We start from the raw sequence: 13,552 nt of genomic DNA on the forward strand, positions 1-13,552 counted from the left end.
ACGGCAGGGAGGGACGGTAGGGAGGGACGGCAGGGAGGGACGGCAGGGAGGGATGGCTGGGAGGGACGGCATGGAGGGATGGCTGGGAGGGACGGCAGGGAGGGATGGCTGGGAGGGACGGCAGGGAGGGATGGCTGGGAGGAATGGCAAGGAAGGATGGCTGGGAGGGACGGCAGGGAGGGACGGCTGGGAGGGACGGCAGGGAGGGATGGCTGGGAGGGACGGCAGGGAGGGACGGCAGGGAGGGACGGCAGGGAGGGATGGCTGGGAGGGACGGCAGGGAAGGATGGCTGGGAGGGACGGCAGGGAGGGATGGCTGGGAGGGACGGCAGGGAGGGATGGCTGGGAGGGACGGCATGGAGGGACGGCAGGGAGGGACGGCAGGGAGGGACGGCAGGGAGGGACGGCAGGGAGGGACGGTAGGGAGGGACGGCAGGGAGGGATGGCTGGGAGGGACGGCAGGGAGGGACGGCAGGGAGGGACGGCAGGGAGGGATGGCTGGGAGGGACGGCAAGGAGGGACGGCTGGGAGGGAAGGCAGGGAGGGATGGCTGGGAGGGACGGCAGGGAGGGATGGCTGGGAGGGACGGCAGGGAGGGACGGCTGGGAGGGACGGCAGGGAGGGATGGCTGGGAGGGACGGCAGGGAGGCACGGCTGGGAGGGACGGCAGGGAGGGATGGCTGGGAGGGACGGCAGGGAGGGATGGCTGGGAGGGACGGCAGGGAGGGATGGCTGGGAGGGACGGCAGGGAGGGACGGCTGGGAGGGACGGCAGGGAGGGACGGCTGGGAGGGACGGCAGGGAGGGATGGCTGGGAGGGATGGCAAGGAAGGATGGCTGGGAAGGACGGCAGGGAGGGATGGCTGGGAGGGACGGCAGGGAGGGACGGCTGGGAGGGACGGCAGGGAGGGATGGCTGGGAGGGACGGCAGGGAGGGACGGCAGGGAGGGACGGCAGGGATGGATGGCTGGGAGGGATGGCTGGGAGGGACGGCAGGGAGGGACGGCAGGGAGGGACGGCAGGGATGGATGGCTGGGAGGGATGGCTGGGAGGGACGGCAGGGAGGGATGGCAGGGAGGGACGGCAGGGAGGGATGGCTGGGAGGGACGGCAGAGAGTCTTCGAGTATATTTTGGCCTTATTTGCTCCTATGGTCTAGGTAGTCACCCCAGTGGTCCCCGTTGGTCACCAGTAGTCCCTAGTGATCCCAAGAGTCCCCAGTGGTCTCCAGTGGTCCCAAGTGGTCCCCAGTGGTCCCCAAGGGTCCCCAGTGGTTACCATGGGTCCCAAGTTGTCCCAAATGGTCCCCAGTTGTCTCCTGTGATCCCCAGTAGTCCCCAGTGATCCCAAGTGGTCCCTAGTAGTCTTCAGTTGTCCCCAGTGGCCCAGTAGTCTCCAGTGGTCCACAGTGGTCCCAAGTGGTCCCCAAGATCCCCAAGATTCGTAAGTGGTCCCCAGTAGTCTCCAGTGATCCCCATAGTCCCCAGTGATCCCCAGTGGTCCCCAGTAGTCTCCAGAGTTCCCCAGTGGCCCCCAGTAGTCCCCAGTGGTCCCAAGTGGTCCCCAGGGGTCCCCAAGTGTCCCCAGTGGCTACCATGGGTCCCAAGTTGTCCCCAGTGGCCCCAGTGATCCCCATGGGTCCCCAGTAGTCGTCAGTGGTCCCCAGTGGTTGAAGACATGTGTTTTCAGCAGACAATCTCGGCATAGATCGCTCGGACGTATCTTATGTTGATAAATACCCGAGTCCTGTTATCGTCCTTCTGTCTGTCTGTCTGTCTGTTTCCCTCCTTTCTTTCCGTTTCCTTCATTTAGATAGTACTGAATATATAAAAAAATCTGCCGTGCATAGAGTATGTAACTATTATTAAACGAAAAACTCACAAATTCAAATTATGTTGCATTAATCAGAATGCACACGATCACAAACATTCAAACCAGCGCTTAAACACACACACCCACACCCACACACACACACACACACACACACACACACACACAGACACACACACACACACACACACACACACACACACACACACACACACACACACACACACACACACCCACATACACACCCACATACACACACACACACACACACACACACACACACACACACACACACACACACACACACACACACACACACAGTTGGGCACTGAACACATCTGGAGAGAAGGGACTTCGTGACAAATCGCCAACATGGGTTCAGGGAGGGTAAATCTTGCCTTACAGGCTTGATAGAATTCTACGATCAGGTGACTCAGATTAAGCAAAAAAGAGAGGGATAGGCGGACTGCATTTTCTTGGATTGTCGGAAAGCCTTTGACACAGTACCGCATAAGAGGCTGGTACATAAGCTGGAGAGACAGGCAGGTGTAGCTGGTAAGGTGCTCCAGTGGATAAGGGAGTATCTAAGCAATAGGAAGCAGAGAGTTACGGTGAGGGGTGAGACCTCCGATTGGCGTGAAGTCACCAGTGGAGTCCCACAGGGCTCTGTACTCGGTCCTATCTTGTTTCTGATATATGTAAATGATCTCCCGGAGGGTATCGATTCATTTCTCTCAATGTTTGCGGACGATGCTAAAATTATGAGAAGGATTAAAACAGAAGAGGACTGTTTGAGGCTTCAAGAAGACCTAGACAAGCTGAAGGAATGGTCGAACAAATGGTTGTTAGAGTTTAACCCAACCAAATGTAATGTAATGAAGATAGGTGTAGGGAGCAGGAGGCCAGATACAAGGTATCATCTGGGAGAGGAAATTCTTCAGGAGTCAGAGAAGGAAAAAGACTTGGGGGTTGATATCACGCCAGACCTGTCTCCTGCAGCACATATCAAGCGGATAACATCAGCGGCATATGCCAGGCTGGCCAACATACGAACGGCATTCAGAAACTTGTGTAAAGAATCATTCAGAACTTTGTATACCACATATGTCAGGCCAATCCTGGAGTATGCAGCCCCAGCATGGAGTCCATATCTAGTCAAGGATAAGACTAAACTGGAAAAGGTTCAAAGGTTTGCCACCAGACTAGTACCCGAGCTGAGAGGTATGAGCTACGAGGAGAGACTACGGGAATTAAACCTCACTTCGCTGGAAGACAGAAGAGTTCACCACATCACCACATGGGGTGATCACCACATTCAAGATTCTGAAGGGGATTGATAGGGTAGATAAAGACAGTCTATTTAACACAAGGGGAACACGCACAAGGGGACACAGGCGGAAACTGAGTGCCCAAATGAGCCACAGAGATATTAGAAAGAACTTTTTTAGTGTCAGAGTGGTTGACAAATGGAATGCATTAGGAAGTGATGTGGTGGAGGCTGACTCCATACACAGTTTCAAGTGTAGATATGACAGAGCCCGATAGGCTCAGGAATCTGTACACCTGTTGATTGACGGTTGAGAGGCGGGACCAAAGAGCCAGAGCTCAACCCCCGCAAACACAACTAGGTGAGTACAACTAGGTGAGTGCAAACACACACACACTCACACACACACACACACTCACACACACACACACACACACACACACACACACACACACACACACACATATATATATATATATATATATATATATATATATATATATATATAACATATATATAACTGGTTCAAATAGCCTCGGCTATCACCTCATTTTGTCCGGTCGTGATGGTCAAGTGGATTAAGACTTTCTTGTACATACCAGTTGCGTTTCTTCTGGGAGTATGGGTTCGAGTCACTTCTGGGGTGTGAGTTTTCAGTTGCATATTGTCCTGGGGACCATTCAGGCTTGTTCGCATATATATATATATATATATATATATATATATATATATATATATATATATATATATATATATATATATATATATATGTCGTACCTAGTAGCCAGACCGCACTTCTCGGCCTACTTTGCAAGGCCCGATTTGCCTAATAGGCCAAGTTTTCATGAATTATTTGTTTTACGACTACCTAACCTACCTAACCTAACCTAACCTAACTTTTTCGGCTACCTAACCTAACCTAACCTATAAAGATAGGTTAGATTAGGTTAGGTAGGGTTGGTTAGGTTCGGTCATATATCTACGTTATTTTTAACTCCAATAAAAAAAATTTCCCTCATACATTATGAAATGGGTAGCTTTATCATTTCATAAGAAAAAAATTAGAGAAAATATATTAATTCAGGAAAACTTGGCTTATTAGGCAAATTGGGCCTTGCATAGTAGGCTGAGAAGTGCGTTCTGGCTACTAGGTACGACATATATATATATATATATATATATATGAATATGAAAACTCACACCCCAGAAGTGACTCGAACCCATACTCCCAGAAGCAACGCAACTGGTAACTACAGGGCGCCTTAATCCGCTTGACCATCACGGCCGTCAAAAGGAAGTGATAGCCGAGGCTATTTGAGCCACTTCCCCGACGGCAACTCGGATGGTAATCTTGGGCATAGCATTTCACCAAATCACCTCATTCTTTGGGGCACACGTGAGGAACACAAATGCGAACAAGCCTGAATGGTCCCCAGGACTATATGCGAATGAAAACTCACACCCCAGAAGTGACTCGAACCCATACTCCCAGAAGCAACGCAACTGGTAACTACAGGGCGCCTTAATCCGCTTGACCATCACGGCCGTCAAAAGGAAGTGATAGCCGAGGCTATTTGAGCCACTTCCCCGACGGCAACTCGGATGGTAATCTTGGGCATAGCATTTCACCAAATCACCTCATTCTTTGGGGCACACGTGAGGAACACAAATGCGAACAAGCCTGAATGGTCCCCAGGACTATATGCGAATGAAAACTCACACCCCAGAAGTGACTCGAACCCATACTCCCAGAAGCAACGCAACTGGTAACTACAGGGCGCCTTAATCCGCTTGACCATCACGGCCGTCAAAAGGAAGTGATAGCCGAGGCTATTTGAGCCACTTCCCCGACGGCAACTCGGATGGTAATCTTGGGCATAGCATTTCACCAAATCACCTCATTCTTTGGGGCACACGTGAGGAACACAAATGCGAACAAGCCTGAATGGTCCCCAGGACTATATGCGAATGAAAACTCACACCCCAGAAGTGACTCGAACCCATACTCCCAGAAGCAACGCAACTGGTAACTACAGGGCGCCTTAATCCGCTTGACCATCACGGCCGTCAAAAGGAAGTGATAGCCGAGGCTATTTGAGCCACTTCCCCGACGGCAACTCGGATGGTAATCTTGGGCATAGCATTTCACCAAATCACCTCATTCTTTGGGGCACACGTGAGGAACACAAATGCGAACAAGCCTGAATGGTCCCCAGGACTATATGCGAATGAAAACTCACACCCCAGAAGTGACTCGAACCCATACTCCCAGAAGCAACGCAACTGGTAACTACAGGGCGCCTTAATCCGCTTGACCATCACGACCGTCAAAAGGAAGTGATAGCCGAGGCTATTTGAGCCACTTCCCCGACGGCAACTCGGATGGTAATCTTGGGCATAGCATTTCACCAAATCACCTCATTCTTTGGGGCACACGTGAGGAACACAAATGCGAACAAGCCTGAATGGTCCCCAGGACTATATGCGAATGAAAACTCACACCCCAGAAGTGACTCGAACCCATACTCCCAGAAGCAACGCAACTGGTAACTACAGGGCGCCTTAATCCGCTTGACCATCACGGCCGTCAAAAGGAAGTGATAGCCGAGGCTATTTGAGCCACTTCCCCGACGGCAACTCGGATGGTAATCTTGGGCATAGCATTTCACCAAATCACCTCATTCTTTGGGGCACACGTGAGGAACACAAATGCGAACAAGCCTGAATGGTCCCCAGGACTATATGCGAATGAAAACTCACACCCCAGAAGTGACTCGAACCCATACTCCCAGAAGCATCGCAACTGGTAACTACAGGGCGCCTTAATCCGCTTGACCATCACGGCCGTCAAAAGGAAGTGATAGCCGAGGCTATTTGAGCCACTTCCCCGACGGCAACTCGGATGGTAATCTTGGGCATAGCATTTCACCAAATCACCTCATTCTTTGGGGCACACGTGAGGAACACAAATGCGAACAAGCCTGAATGGTCCCCAGGACTATATGCGAATGAAAACTCACACCCCAGAAGTGACTCGAACCCATACTCCCAGAAGCAACGCAACTGGTAACTACAGGGCGCCTTAATCCGCTTGACCATCACGGCCGTCAAAAGGAAGTGATAGCCGAGGCTATTTGAGCCACTTCCCCGACGGCAACTCGGATGGTAATCTTGGGCATAGCATTTCACCAAATCACCTCATTCTTTGGGGCACACGTGAGGAACACAAATGCGAACAAGCCTGAATGGTTGCTTCTGGGAGTATGGGTTCGAGTCACTTCTGGGGTGTGAGTTTTCATTCGCATATAGTCCTGGGGACCATTCAGGCTTGTTCGCATTTGTGTTCCTCACGTGTGCCCCAAAGAATGAGGTGATTTGGTGAAATGCTATGCCCAAGATTACCATCCGAGTTGCCGTCGGGGAAGTGGCTCAAATAGCCTCGGCTATCACTTCCTTTTGACGGCCGTGATGGTCAAGCGGATTAAGGCGCCTTGTAGTTACCAGTTGCGTTGCTTCTGGGAGTATGGGTTCGAGTCACTTCTGGGGTTTGAGTTTTCATTCGCATATAGTCCTGGGGACCATTCAGGCTTGTTCGCATTTGTGTTCCTCACGTGTGCCCCAAAGAATGAGGTGATTTGGTGAAATGCTATGCCCAAGATTACCATCCGAGTTGCCGTCGGGGAAGTGGCTCAAATAGCCTCGGCTATCACTTCCTTTTGACGGCCGTGATGGTCAAGCGGATTAAGGCGCCCTGTAGTTACCAGTTGCGTTGCTTCTGGGAGTATGGGTTCGAGTCACTTCTGGGGTGTGAGTTTTCATTCGCATATAGTCCTGGGGACCATTCAGGCTTGTTCGCATATATATATATATATATATATATATATATATATATATATATATATATATATATATATATATATATATATATATATATATATATATATATATATATATATATATATATTAGTATATTTTGGTAGCAGTCTTTCTTGTAGACATATATTATTAAATATGACCGAAAAAGTAAGATTAATAATTCTAACACGAATTTTCTCTATCTTTCTTACGTTTCTTTTCACTGTTGATGGTAATTCAAAGATCAATTCTCCAAAATTCATTTTTATTTCTAGTCTAACGCGACACTTGAGCGCGTTTCGTAAAACTTATTACATTTTCAAAGACTTTAGTTTACAAACACACAACTGAAACTGAATTGAGCTTGCACATCCTCGAGTTTATATCTACATTTGGGTGAGGTGGATGAGGTGAAAACAAACTTTCAACAATGGGTATTAAATTCAAACACAAGACAGAACACGAAACAATGGGTATTGAATGGGTATTAAATTCAAACACAAGACAGAACACGAAACAATGGGTATTGAATGGAAGTAATTGTAGAAAGCCTATTGGTCCATATTTCTTGATGCTTCTATATTGGAGCGGAGTCTTGAAGTGGGTAGAATATAGTTGTGCATTAATTGGCTGTTGATTGCTGGTGTTGACTTCTTGATGTGTAGTGCCTCGCAGACATCAAGCAGTCTGCTATCGCTGTATCTATCGATGATTTGTGTTGTTTGCTAAGATTTCTCTGGCGATGGTTTGTTTGTGGGAAGAGATTATATGTTCCTTAATGGAGCCCTGTTGCTTATGCATCGTTAAACGCCTGGAAAGAGATGTTGTTGTCTTGCCTATATACTGTTTTTTGGGGGGCTTACAGTACCCAAGAGAGCATTTGAAGGCATAGACGACGTAGGTCTCTTTTAAAGCGTTCTGCTTTGTGTCTGGAGAGTTTCTCATGAGTAGGCTGGCCGTTTTTCTGGTTTTATAATAAATCGTTAGTTGTATCTTCTGATTTTTGTCTGTAGGGATAACGTTTCTACTGACAATATCTTTTAGAACCCTTTCCTCCGTTTTATGGGCTGTGGAAAAGAAGTTCCGGTGAAATAGTCTAATAGGGGGTATAGGTGTTGTGTTAGTTGTCTCTTCAGAGGTTGCATGGCGTTTCACTTTCCTTCTTATGATGTCTTCCACGAAACCTTTAGAGAAGCCGTTGTTGACTAGGACCTGCCTTACCCTACAGAGTTCTTCTGAAGAACTCTGTAGGGTAAGGCAGAGCATATATATATTATATATATATATATATATATATATATATATATATATATATATATATATATATATATATATATATATATATATACATATTATATATATATAATATAATAATATATATATTATATATATATATATATATATATATATATATATATATATATATATATATATATATATATATAGTGTGGAGGTTTCCACACTGCAGTCTACACTAAGGAAACAAACATAGGAATGTGCCTCAATGCCAACAGTGACTGCCCAGACAGGTACAAGAGGAGTGTTGTTAACACTTATGTTGGCCGTGCTCTCAGCCACAGCTGAGGATGGAAGCAAGTCGAAGAAGAACTCTGTTATATTATATATATATAATATGTATATATATATATATATATATATATATATATATATATATATATATATATATATATATATATATATAATATATATATGCTCTGCCTTACCCTACAGAGTTCTTCAGAAGAACTCTGTAGGGTAAGGCAGGTCCTAGTCAACAACGGCTTCTCTAAAGGTTTCGTGGAAGACATCATAAGAAGGAAGGTGAAACGCCATGCAACCTCTGAAGAGATGACTAACACAACATCTGTACCCCCTATTAGACTATTTTACACTAACTTCTTTTCCACAGCTCATAAAACGGAGGAAAGGGTCCTGAAAGATATTGTTAATAGAACCGTTATCCCTACAGACAAAAATCAGAAGATACAATTGACGAGTTACTATAAAACCAAGAAAACGGCCAATCTACTCATGAGAAACTCTCCAGACACAAAGCAGAACGCTTTAAAAGAGACCAATGTCGTCTATGCCTTCAAATGCCCACTTGGAGACTGTAACCCTCAAAGAATTCAGTATATAGGCAAGACAACAACATCTCTTTCCAGGCGATTAACGATGCATAAGCAACAGGGCTCCATTAAGGAACAAATAATCTCTTCCCACAACCAGACCATCACCAGAGAAGTCTTAACAAAAAACACAGAAGTCATCGATAGATACAGCGATAGCAGGCGGCTTGATATCTGCGTGGCACTACACATTAATAAGTCGACACCAGCAATCAACAACCAAATAATGCACAACTATATTCTACCCACTTCAAGACTCTGCACCAATATAGAAGCATCAAGAAATATGGGCCAATAGGCCCTTTGCAGTTACTTCCATTCTTCCCTTTAACTTACAAAATATTATACCCATTGTTTCGTGTTCTGTCTTGTGTTGAAAGTTTGTTTTCACCTCATCCAAAACTGTTGTAACATATCACCTCACCCAAATGCAGGTATAAAATCAAAGCTGTTTAATCTCTGTTGAGAGACGGCACCACTCCCGTGCCAGGTAAATCCACTACGAGCTCACCATACCCTGTGTTACTTGCCCCGCTCCTGTGCCAGGTAAGTTACGGGATCACCATAGCCCGTGCTACTTGGAACCTGTTCCGAGTAGCTGAATCTATAACAACAACAACAACAATCTCTGTTTAGTGTTTGCAGGTTATAGTTGTGTGTGTGTAAACTAAAGTCTATGAAAATGTAATAGGTTATTATGAAACGTGTTCAAGTGTCGCGTCAGACTAGATATATAAATGAATTTTAGTGAACTGATTTTTCAATTACCATCAACAGTGAAAAGAACCATAAGAAATATTGAGAAAATTCGTTTTAGAATTATTAATCTTACTTTTTCGGTCATATATAATATATATATATATATATATATATATATATATATATATATATATATATATATATATATACACATATATTCAACACTGGTAAAAGTAAGAACATCTATCAGAAACATGAATAGCAAGGCTTTTAGATCACTGTATACCATCAATGTGAGACCAGTCTTAGAGTATGCCGCGCCATCCTGGAGCCCAAATCTATGAAAAACCACATAAAGAAGCTCGAAAGGATGCAGAAGTTTGCAACGAGACACGTTCCAGAGCTACGAGAGGAAGAGGTCCGAAGAGAGACTGAAGTAACTTAACCTGACGACATCAGAAAGGAGGAGAGAGAGAGGGGAACATTATACAGGCGTATAAAATACTTAGAGAATTTAGTTTACACACACACACAACTATAACTGAATAGAGCTTAAACATCTTCGATTTTTTATACCTGCATTTGGGTGAGGTGATATGTTCCAATAGTTTTGGATGAGGTGAAAACAAACTTTCAACACAAGCCAGAACACGAAACAATGGGTATTGAAGTTAAGAATGGAAGTAATTGCAGAGGGCCTATTGGCCCATATTTCTTGATGCTTCTATATTGGAGCGGAGTCTTGAAGTGGGTAGAATATAGTTGTGCATTAATTGGCTGTTGATTGCTGGTGTTGACTTCTTGATGTGTAGTGCCTCGCAGATGTCATGCCGCCTGCTATCGCTGTATCTATCGATGATTTCTGTGTTGTTTGCTAAGATTTCTCTGGTGATGGTTTGGTTGTGGGAACATAGAAATGTGCCTAAATGCCAAAAGCGACTGCCCAGATAGGTACAAGAGGAATGTTGTTAACGCATATGTCGACCGTGCTCTCAGCCACAGCTCAGAATGGAAGCAAGTCGACGAAGAACTCTGTAGGGTAAGGCAGGTCCTAGTCAACAACGGCTTCTCCAATGGTTTCGTCGAAGACATCATAAGAAGGAAAGTGAAACGCCATGCAACCTCTGAAGAGACAACCAACACAACACCTATACCGCCTATTAGACTATTTTACAGGAACTTCTTTTCCACAGCTCATAAAACGGAGGAAAGGGTCCTGAAAGATATTGTTAATAGAAACGTTATCCCTACAGACAAAAATCAGAGGATACAACTGACGATTTACTATAAAACCAGAAAAACGGCCAGCCTACTCATGAGAAACTCTCCAGACACAAAACAGAACGCTTTAAAAGAGACTAACGTCGTCTATGCCTTCAAATGCCCTCTTGGGGACTGTAAGCTCCAAAAAAAACAGTATATAGGCAAGACAACAATATCTCTTTCTAGGCGTTTAACGATGCATAAGCAACAGGGCTCCATTAAGGAACATATAATCTCTTCCCACAACCAAACCATCGCCAGAGAAATCCTAGTAAACAACACAGAAATCATCGATAGATACAGCGATAGCAGGCGGCTTGACGTTTGCGAGGCATTACACATCAAGAAGTCAACACCAGCAATCAACAGCCAATTAATGCACAACTATATTCTACCCACCTCAAGACTCCGCTCCAATATAGAAGCATCAAGAAATATGGACCAATAGGCTTTCTACAATCACTTCTATTCAATACCCATTGTTTCATGCTCTGGCTTGTGTTGATGAAATTAATACCTTATTAAATACCACCTCACCCCTTCCACCTCACTCAAAAGTAGATATAAACAAAATCGGAGATGTGTAAGTTCTATTCAGTTGTGTATGTGTTAACTAAAGTCTTTGAAAATGTAATAAGTTTTACGAAACGCGCTCAAGTGTCGCGTCAGACTAGAAATAAAAATTAATTTTGGAGAATTGATTTTTGAATTACCACCAACAGTGAAAAGAAATGTACGAAAGATTGAGAAAATTCGTGTTAGAATTATTAATCTTACTTTTTCGGTCATATTTAATAATATATATATATATATATATATATATATATATATATATATATATATATATATATATATATATATATATATATATATATATATATATGTGTGTGTGTGTGTGTACTTTGTGCCGTACATCGCCATTTCCGGCCCCTCTACCCGTTCATACTATCGTGCTACAGTGGTAAGTCAAAACTGCTCTTTGGTGAACATGAAATCAGATCATGTGAAGGTGTTCAGCAAGGTGATCCTCTTGCTCCCCTTCTTTTCTGCTTAGTCTTAAAAGAAATCACCGAAAGCTTGTCCAGCTAGTTCAACCATTGGTTTTTGGATGATGGCACTATAGCTGGCACCTTAGACCATCTCTTTGCAGATATCAGGAAAATAAGGGAGCAAGAAGTAAGCCTGGGTCTTGTCCTGAACCCTTCCAAGTGTGAAGTAGTCTCTTCCAACCCAGACATCGTAGCTAGAATAAGGTCTGCCTTGCCTGGAGCCCATGTCATTAAGGCCGAGAACAGCACCTTCCTTGGAACCCCCCTCGGGTCTAACGCCATTGAGGAGATCCTTGACAAGAAAATCGCAGACCTGAGGAAGATGGAAGACAGAATAGGTGACATTGATGCCCACGATGCTTTTTATCTCCTCACCAAATGCCTATCCCTTCCGAGGCTAACCTACTTTCTGAGGTGCGCCCCATCTTACGACAGCCGAAAACTTGAAAAGTATGACCTCTTACTGAAGACCATGCTGGAAAAAGTTGTTAACCTCTCCCTCAACGAATGCCAGTGGAAACAAGCCACTCTTCCTGTTAGGCTCAGTGGCTTGGGTGTCCGCACCGCCACTCAAATTGCTGTCCCAGCCTTCCTGTCTTCCTCCTCAGCATCAGATGACCTGGTTAAGGAAAATTCTACCTGACACCCTGAGTGATGTAGCGGGGATACAGGACACCCTACTACACGGAATGCGACACGAAATGGGGTGCCATGACAGACCCAGCACTCAGACCTGCCATGCCGAAAGCCAAGAAACAATCCAGCTGGGACAGCCCTATTGTAGACAAAGAAGCCACAGCTTTGCTGGAGGCAGCAACATCCCCCAGTGATCGTGCACGCCTCACAGCTGTACAGGCTCCCCATGCAGGGGACTTCCTTTTGGCATTCCCTATGTCTGCGACAGGCACATGTCTTGATCCGCAGGAGCTCCGTATTGCAGTCGCTCTCCGTCTTGCTGCCCCTATCCACACTGTTCATAGGTGTATTTGCGGCGAGGCAGATGCTGACGAATATGGATTGCATGGCTTGCACTGTTGAAAATCTGGTGGTTGGCACACTAGACACGAGGAAGTCAATGACATCATTAAAAGAAGCCGTGCCTCTGCTCAGTGTCCAGCGGAGAGAGAGCCCCGCAACCTACTGAATCGTGACTCTGTTAGCTGTGCCGGCCGACCAGACGGAATCACACTGCGTCCGTGGAAGGGTGGCAGACAGTTGGCATGGGACTATACTTGTGTATCCACCCTGGCAACCACATACATCAACCTCTCTGCCGGCACAGCAGGAGCCGCGGCGACACGCAGAGAAAGAGACAAGTCAGCCAAGTACAGGCAATTAGATCATCGGTACAACTTCGTTCCAGTAGGGTCTGAGACCCTAGGCCCATGGGAAAAGAGTGCAAGAAGGTTTCTTAAAGATCTTGGTTCCAAGCTCATTGACACTACAAGAGACCCTAGAGCAG

This window comes from Procambarus clarkii, chromosome 21 (assembly GCF_040958095.1).
Source record: "Procambarus clarkii isolate CNS0578487 chromosome 21, FALCON_Pclarkii_2.0, whole genome shotgun sequence".
NCBI lineage: Eukaryota > Metazoa > Arthropoda > Malacostraca > Decapoda > Cambaridae > Procambarus > Procambarus clarkii.